We start from the raw sequence: 7990 nt of genomic DNA on the forward strand, positions 1-7990 counted from the left end.
AGCTAACAACCAGCTAAAACAAGCTAATAACGAGCTAAAACAAGATAACAACCAGCTAAAACAAGCTAACAACCAGCTAAAACAAGCTAAAACGAGCTAACAACGAGCTAACAAAGAGCTAAAACAAGCTAACAAAGAGCTAAAACAAGCTAATAACGAGCTAAAACAAGATAACAACCAGCTAAAACAAGCTAACAACCAGGTAAAACAAGCTAAAACAAGCTAACAACGAGCTAAAACAAGCTAGAACAAGCTAATAATGAGCTAAAACAAGCTAAAACAAGCTAAAAACAAGCTAACAACCAGCTGAAACAAGCTAAAACAAGCTAACAACGAGCTAAAACAAGCTAATAATGAGCTAAAACAAGCTAACAACGAGCTAAAACAAGCTAAAACAAGCTAACAACGAGCTAAAACAAGTTAAAACAAGCTAACAACGAGCTAAAACAAGCTAACAACGAGCTAAAACAAGCTAATAATGAGCTAAAAACAAGCTAACAACGAGCTAAAAAAAAGCTAAAACAAGCTAACAACGAGCTAAAACAAGCTAACAATCAGCTAAAACAAGTTAATAACGAGCTACAACAACCAAACAGCAACCTCTGTGGCTGGTAAATGAAGCCAATGTAGAAGTGCCAAAAACCTGCAGTTCCTCAAACGTCCACTTGAGGCTGGCTCCAGAAGTGAGTCAGTCTCCATAAGTCCCCATGTCCAAAACTTCACAGCAGAAATAAACATGTTTACAGCCTGGTACAAAAAACAGTTTTGGTCTCTGTAGCTAATTTCCCCGTTCATGACAACTGTACTGAGGGTGAATTTATATACAACTCACCTGTTCACATTATATTAAGGCTTAAAGTTATGCAGGATTAAGAGCGTGGACGCTTTGATTGACAGGTGGGTGTTTCATTCAGCTCCACGGTTTCTCCTATACACTGGGGAAAGGGTGATGTGAGGAGGTTGCAATGCAGCGATCACACGCTGTGACCTTTAAGTAGCACAGGTGAGTTCACCTCATCCAGGTAAACACCTGGTGAGTCATTAACACCATATTTAAAGGATTAATACGATGTTTTATCTCTTTAAAAGGGATCAAAGTTTAAAGTTTAACAACATGTACTGCTCACTGTTGACTCAGTAACGGGACTCCAGCTGCGTTACTTGTAACGACACACACACACACACACACACACACACACACACACACACCAAACCCTCCGGTTTAACGGACACCGAGCTCGGTGTGTCCCCGTTAAAAGTCGGTTTACCTCCTTGATGTCCGAGCAGGCTAACAGCAGCTACCATGGAGGAGACAAAAGAAGTCTGAAATTAAACTTCATGTCTGCGCTTTGTTGGACATTTTATATATTTAACTTCTCCTCTGAAGGTTCCAGTGACCGAGCAGACGCTTTAAAATACATTAAATATAAAAAACGGGGTTTGTTTTTTTGTTTTTTCTAAAGGACTAGGCCGGCTAGTTAGCTTCGGTTAGCTCGCGAACAGCTGAGCTCTGTTGATGTTTATGTGGCTCGTCGGCGGTGACGTCATCGAAGCGGGTGGCGGCTTGTTTTGGACCGCGGCGTCGCGCCGGCGGGCGGAGTTTAATGGTTTTTTTTTTTTTTTTTTTTTAATAATAATTAAAAAAAAATAAAGAAAGACCCTGATCAAAGAGACGAAGAAAATGAATCATAAGAATAAAAAAAACGTTTTCCACTTCATGTGCGAGGAATTAAACATTATAACATACAAAAACTATATAAATATAAAAAATAAAATAAAATGTTTTATAAAAATATGAGAAAGAACTACAAATGGGATAAGTGACTGTGTTGCCCCAAAAACTGACTCTTTCTGGTCTGGTGTTTTTAATAAAATAAATAAAAAAAAAATAATTATAATTAAAAATAAAATAAATAAAGAAAGACCTGATCAAAGAGACGAAGAAATTAATCATAAAAAATAAAAATAAAAAAAACGTTTTTCCACTTATCTTCATGTGCTGGGATGAATTAAACATTACACACTACAAAACTATAAATATAAAAAAAATAAATAAAAATGTTTTATAAAATATGAGAAAGAACTACAAATGGGGATAAAGTGTGTTGCCCCAAAATTCTCTTTCTTGGTCTGGTTGTTTTTAATATAATGTCCGAGGTTATGAGGTTGTCATAAAGCCAGCTAATTATTTTTGGGGTGTTTGAAACCTTTAAAAATTAAAACAAAGCACAACACTGTTTTATTCATATGGTTTTAATCGCGAAGAAAACGATTCTTTCGTTATGGAAGAGTGTAAACACGGCAACATCTAAGATGTGGCTAGAAAAATGAAACTGATACGCTCTCATGGGAAAAATAAGATATGTTCTAGAAGGACAGACTCCAACTTTTTACAGTACCTTGCTAAACACCATCCAACTTAAAATTCGTCTCCTATAGGTATAGCGACGTTCCATTTTCCATGCTGTTTTCTCCAGGGTAGGGTGGGGAAAAAGTGACTGTGTGCAATTAAATGAGGCTGTAAACATGTTTATTTCTGCTGTGAAGTTGGACATTTGAACATGGGGACTTATGGAGACTGACTCACTTCTAGAGCCAGCCTCAAGTGGACGACAAGAGGAACTGCACCGAATGTCATATTCACCTGCTGCATTAACAATTCAGTATTTATTCAAAGGGTCTTTGCACTGTTTGTTTACAATTCACAGGAACAGTTTGACTTTATAACTTGTTGTTCATGGTGTTTGTGTTCAGATTTATTGACCTTATTCTGAGATAAAACTAAAAACATTGTTTGTCTGCACAATCTGAACAATAAACCTGATTCTGAAGAGTCTGCTGGTTTTATTTAGTGTGTAGCTGTCCTTTGCCTTCTGTTTGTGTCTAACATTGTCATCTATATTTTATTTGTTCAAAAACATAGAATTTTTTTTTTTTATTAATTTAAATGCTCTTAACGTGTCTGTTTTAGTCTTTTCACCAGCAGATGGCGCTCTGACTACACACACCTGGTCTCAGTGGCTCCAGTTGACCCTGCTGATACTGACTGCATGGGCTTGGCTCCAACCAGCCAATGAACTCAGGGCAGGTCAGCACTGATCACATTTTCAGGAATCAGTGACCTGATGACTGTTGACATCTTTGTTTTTTTTGCTGAGTGATTAAATGTTTCACTTCCTTCCTGCAACTTTATAAAGAGCAGCACCTCTGGCTACCTTACACGTTGCATTCAAGGACTCTTTGGACAGTCAGACTTTACGAATTCTACATCCAAAAACTTCAGTGGAGCAGTGTATCAATGAGAAGTCCCACTGCCACCCAGTTAATGTTATCCATGTGGTGCATTTTTGCTTATAAAGTAGTCTCCAGTTGTGCAACCACCTACTTCCTCTATGATAAAATGTTGAATTTAAACAGGTTTGTTTAGGCTACAGTGAACCAGCATGTGATACTGCTGTTTTATTTGTCATATGTTGATTAACACGAGGTCAGTTTCACCATAATACGAGTCGGGCAAGAAAAACTACTTTGCATACTATAAACTAGTGTCACCAGAGAAGCACCTTCTCCCCATCACCTCCTCCAGGGTGGGAACAACACATGTAGATTACCGGCTTTAGGGCAGATGTAGAGCGAGTCGTCCACTAATCAGATGACTGGCGGTTCGATCTTTAAGGGTCAGTGTGTAACATTTATGGGAATCTATTGGCAGAAATTGGAAAATGATATTCAGTCTTTTTTTTATTCATGTATAATCACCTGAAAATAGGAAATTAGGTAATGTTATAAAAATCAGGGTTACACAGCTAGTTAGATGTTTTAACTTATACGATGTTTGTTCTTATATTACATGTCCTTATGGCACTTCCCTTTATTTTTTATTATTTTTTTCCTGAGACTGGCAGGGGAAGGTAAAGTTCAGGTTAATGTATAAATAGAGGGATTTCAGAACAGAATGAACCAGGGACAGGCCAGAGAGGTGACATCTAGATTGGGGACATACTAGCTACTCATTAGGGGATATGTTGAAGAACAATTTACAGGGGTTGAGACAGCCCATCTTCAGGAAAATGTATAAGAACAAACTGTTAGAGCTCCTCATGGAGCCTTTTTCTCTGTAACCCCTTTAGAGTGTTTCACTGTGAAACGCTCCTCTTGTACAAGAACAATAAATTCAACTTACACTTTGATGCTTTGAATCCGATCCTCCTTATTTAAGGGTTTTTCTTTAAAATTCCCGTAACAGGTAATCTTCTACAGAGTCCGCCATGTTTCAGCGGATTGAATGACGCCTGGTTGCTCAGACAATCTGCCTGTAACGCAACCACCTGTCAATCAAAGCGTCCACGCTCTTAATCCTGTATAACTTTAAGCCTTAATATAATTTGAACAGGTGATTTGTATATAAATTCACAAAATGTAACAGAAAGATATATTTCTTTTAGAAAGAAATCATTATTAAGCAGTACAACAGAGTATGCAATGGTGAAATGTGCTCCAGTGAAGAATATGTTTAGTTTTTAAATGTTCTTGTACACGTCGTATTTTCTTTTTGCCTTTTTTATTTACTAGTTTCATTGTTTCCTGTTTGTCCTCTTGAACTGAAAGAGCTACAACAACTCATGTAACAGTTATTTGTGCTCGGTTAATTGAGTTTCTTTTTCTGTATCCTAAAAGGTCCAGTGTTTAACATTTAGTGGATCTATTGGCGGAAATTGGAAAATAATATTCAAAAAGTTGGTTTTTATTCATGTATAATTACCTGAAAATAAGATTTGGTAGATTTGGGAGAATGAGGAAGCAGGTCCTCTTCTACGGAGTCCAACTTATTTCTAAGAATGTGCAGACTGAATGACGCCTTGTTGCTCAAACAAACAAACGCCCACCTGTCAATCAAAGTGTCCACGCTCTTAATCCTGCATAACTTTAAGCCTTAATATAATGTGAACAGGTGAGTTGTATATAAATTCACCCTCAGTACAGTTGTCATGAACGGGGAAATTAGCTACAGAGACCAAAACTGTTTTTTGTACCAGGCTGTAAACATGTTTATTTCTGCTGTGAAGTTGGACATTTGGACATGGGGACTTATGGAGACTGACTCACTTCTGGAGCCAGCCTCAAGTGGACGTTAGAGGAACTGCAGTGTTTGGCTTCACTTCACTGCCACTGAGGTTGCCACTTGATCTCTCCCCTTTACTGTCTTTCAGCTCGTTGTTTTGGTTTTCCAGGCGGCAAGTTTCCGTCAGGAGTTGGTGGAGAACAAAACAAAGCTAAAAGTTCATCTTCAGATAGTGGTTTCTACGGAAGCCCTAAAGGGTCATACATACATACATTTTATTCCACCCGTCTTCCCGTGATAACGAGATATTTAATTAGAGATCTCGAGAAAACAAAACGATAGTCTAGTGTGTTAAATTATTGCAGGAAACATCATTTAGAGTAGCAAAGTCAGCTGAGGTCAAGTGAGCAGACATTCGTCTTTTCCGGATTTCAAGTGCGCCCGTATTACAGAATGTATGGCAAATGCATGTAGTCCATGATACGGAGCGAGCAAACCTATTACACCACTGTAAAATCCCTTTGATCCATAATTTCTGATCTCAGGACCATCCTGACTGTTCACTCACTCAGTATAAAGCATATTTACTGAATCATTTTGCAGAAATTCAGCCTCAAAGTTCATTATTTTGAATTGAAAAGGGCATTATGTGTATGTGTAATATTTACTCTACTGTAAAATCTCTTTGATCCATAATTTCTGAGTTTCCTGCAATGATATAATACACCAGACTATCGTTTTGTTTGCTCGAGATCTCGAATTAATTATCTCGTTATCACGGTAAAACAGGTGGAATAAAATGTATGTATGAATGACCCTTTAGGGCTTCTTTAGGTTTCACTATACTTTTCACCAGTTCACCAGCCAATGACCCAAAGTGGCAAATAGGTATAAACTTTTGTAAAGCTATTTATATTATGGTCACTTCTTTGCAAGACTACTTACACTATGGTCACTTTACACTACAATACAATTTTTATATATCATGCCACACTTATCCTCAGTACTTGTCTGTCTTTGAAGGTTGATTACTTTTTTTCGTGGTTTAGATATTTCTGTCTGTTTTATTGTGTCTCTTTTTTGTTTTGGCCTCCTCTACTTTTGTTTCTATATCTTGCTGCTGTCACAGGTGAATTTCCCCGTGGTGGGATGAATAAAGTATATCTAATCTAATCTAATCTAATCTAATCTAATCTAGACAGAGCGAGCTCTGTCCTGGACTGTCCTCTAGACTCCACAGAGGAAGTGGGTGAGAGGAGGATGTTGGCTAAGCTGACATCCATCATGGACAACCCCTCTCACCCCCTACATGACACTGTGGGTCTCTGAGCAGCTCCTTCAGCAGCAGACTTATACACCCAAAGTGTAAGAAGGAGGAGCAGGTCCTTCATCCCTGCAACACCTGCACCTGATCATGTTGTAGTCTCCTGTTCATGTCTGTTTTTGTTTTGTTTCTGTTACGCTTATGTTCTATCCTAGTACTTGTCTAGCAAATCTGCTGATTCTTAAACCTGCACATTATACTCTCGTACTTTTTGTAAATATGTACACTTGTGTTTCCCTCCTTGGTTTCTATTTTTCGCTGCTGTAATAAGTGAATTTCCCCGTTGTGGGTTCAATAAAGTATTATCTTATCTAATCTAAATCTGTGGTCAACAACTGGTTAAACATTGATGCCTTCCTCCTTCAGTATACTTTAGTTAGAACCATCTTTGGTTTCTACACATACATAAAAATTAACCTACAGCATTTTTTTTTTTAATATTATGTAATAATAAACACAATCTGCCTGTAACGCAACAACCTGTCAATTAAAGCGTCCACGCTCTTAATCCTGTATAACTTTAAGCCTTAATATAATATGAACAGGTGAGTTGTATATAAATTCACAAAATGTAACAGAAAGATATATTTCTTTTAGAAAGAAATAATTATTAAGCAGTACAACAGAGTATGCAATGGGGAAATGTGCTCCAGTGAAGAATCTGTTTAGTTTCTAAATGTTCTTGTACACATCGTATTGTCTTTCTGTCTTTTTGCCTTTTTTATTTACTAGTTTCATTGTTTCCTGTTTGTCCTCTTGAACTAAAAGAGCTACAACAACTCATGTAACAGTTATTTGTGCTCGGTTAATTGAGTTTCTTTTTCTGTATCTTAAAAGGTCCAGTGTTTAACATTTAGTGGTCTATCTATCTATCTATCTATCTATCTATCTATCTATCTATTGGCTGAAATTGGAAAATAATATTCAAAAAGTTGTTTTTTATTTATGTATAATAACCTGAAAAAAAGATTTGGTAGATTTGGGAGAATGAGGAAGCAGGTCCTCTTCTACGGAGTCCAACTTATTTCTAAGACTCGGTAGACTGAATGACGCCTTGTTGCTCAAACAGACAAACACCCACCTGTCAGTAATCTAAATCTCTAGTCAACAACTGGTTAAACATTGATGCCTTCCTCCTTCAGTATACTTTAGTTTGATCCATTTTTGGTTTCTACACATACATAAAAATTAACCTACAGCATTTTTTTTTTTAATATTATGTAATAATAAACACAATCTGCCTGTAACGCAACAACCTGTCAATTAAAGCGTCCACGCTCTTAATCCTGTATAACTTTAAGCCTTAATATAATATGAACAGGTGAGTTGTATATAAATTCACAAAATGTAACAGAAAGATATATTTCTTTTAGAAAGAAATAATTATTAAGCAGTACAACAGAGTATGCAATGGTGAAATGTGCTCCAGTGAAGAATCTGTTTAGTTTCTAAATGTTCTTGTACACGTCGTATTGTCTTTCTGTCTTTTTGCCTTTTTTATTTACTAGTTTCATTGTTTCCTGTTTGTCCTCTTGAACTGAAAGAGCTACAACAACTCATGTAAGAGTTATTTGTGCTTGGTTAATTGAGTTTCTTTTTCTGTA

General features: G+C 36.9%; 1 protein-coding gene across 2 annotated transcripts in view; it reads right to left on the reverse strand.

The window, feature by feature from the left end:
* The window catches only part of si:dkey-12e7.1 (hypothetical protein), a 5494-nt gene extending 3920 nt beyond the window's left edge, over nt 1-1574 (reverse strand). Inside the window, exons 1-2 of one of the 2 annotated variants that reach the window (XM_027272420.1) lie at nt 1269-1574; nt 833-935 (exon numbers count right to left, since the gene is read on the reverse strand). The gene's annotated coding sequence lies outside the window, so the exon portion shown is untranslated. The remainder of the gene's footprint in view (nt 1-832; nt 936-1268) is intronic. The other variant, XM_019261381.2, reaches the window with a different exon arrangement.
* Between the last annotated feature and the right edge of the window lie 6416 nt (nt 1575-7990).

Source organism: Larimichthys crocea, chromosome XX, assembly GCF_000972845.2.
Source record: "Larimichthys crocea isolate SSNF chromosome XX, L_crocea_2.0, whole genome shotgun sequence".
Taxonomy (NCBI): Eukaryota; Metazoa; Chordata; class Actinopteri; family Sciaenidae; genus Larimichthys; species Larimichthys crocea.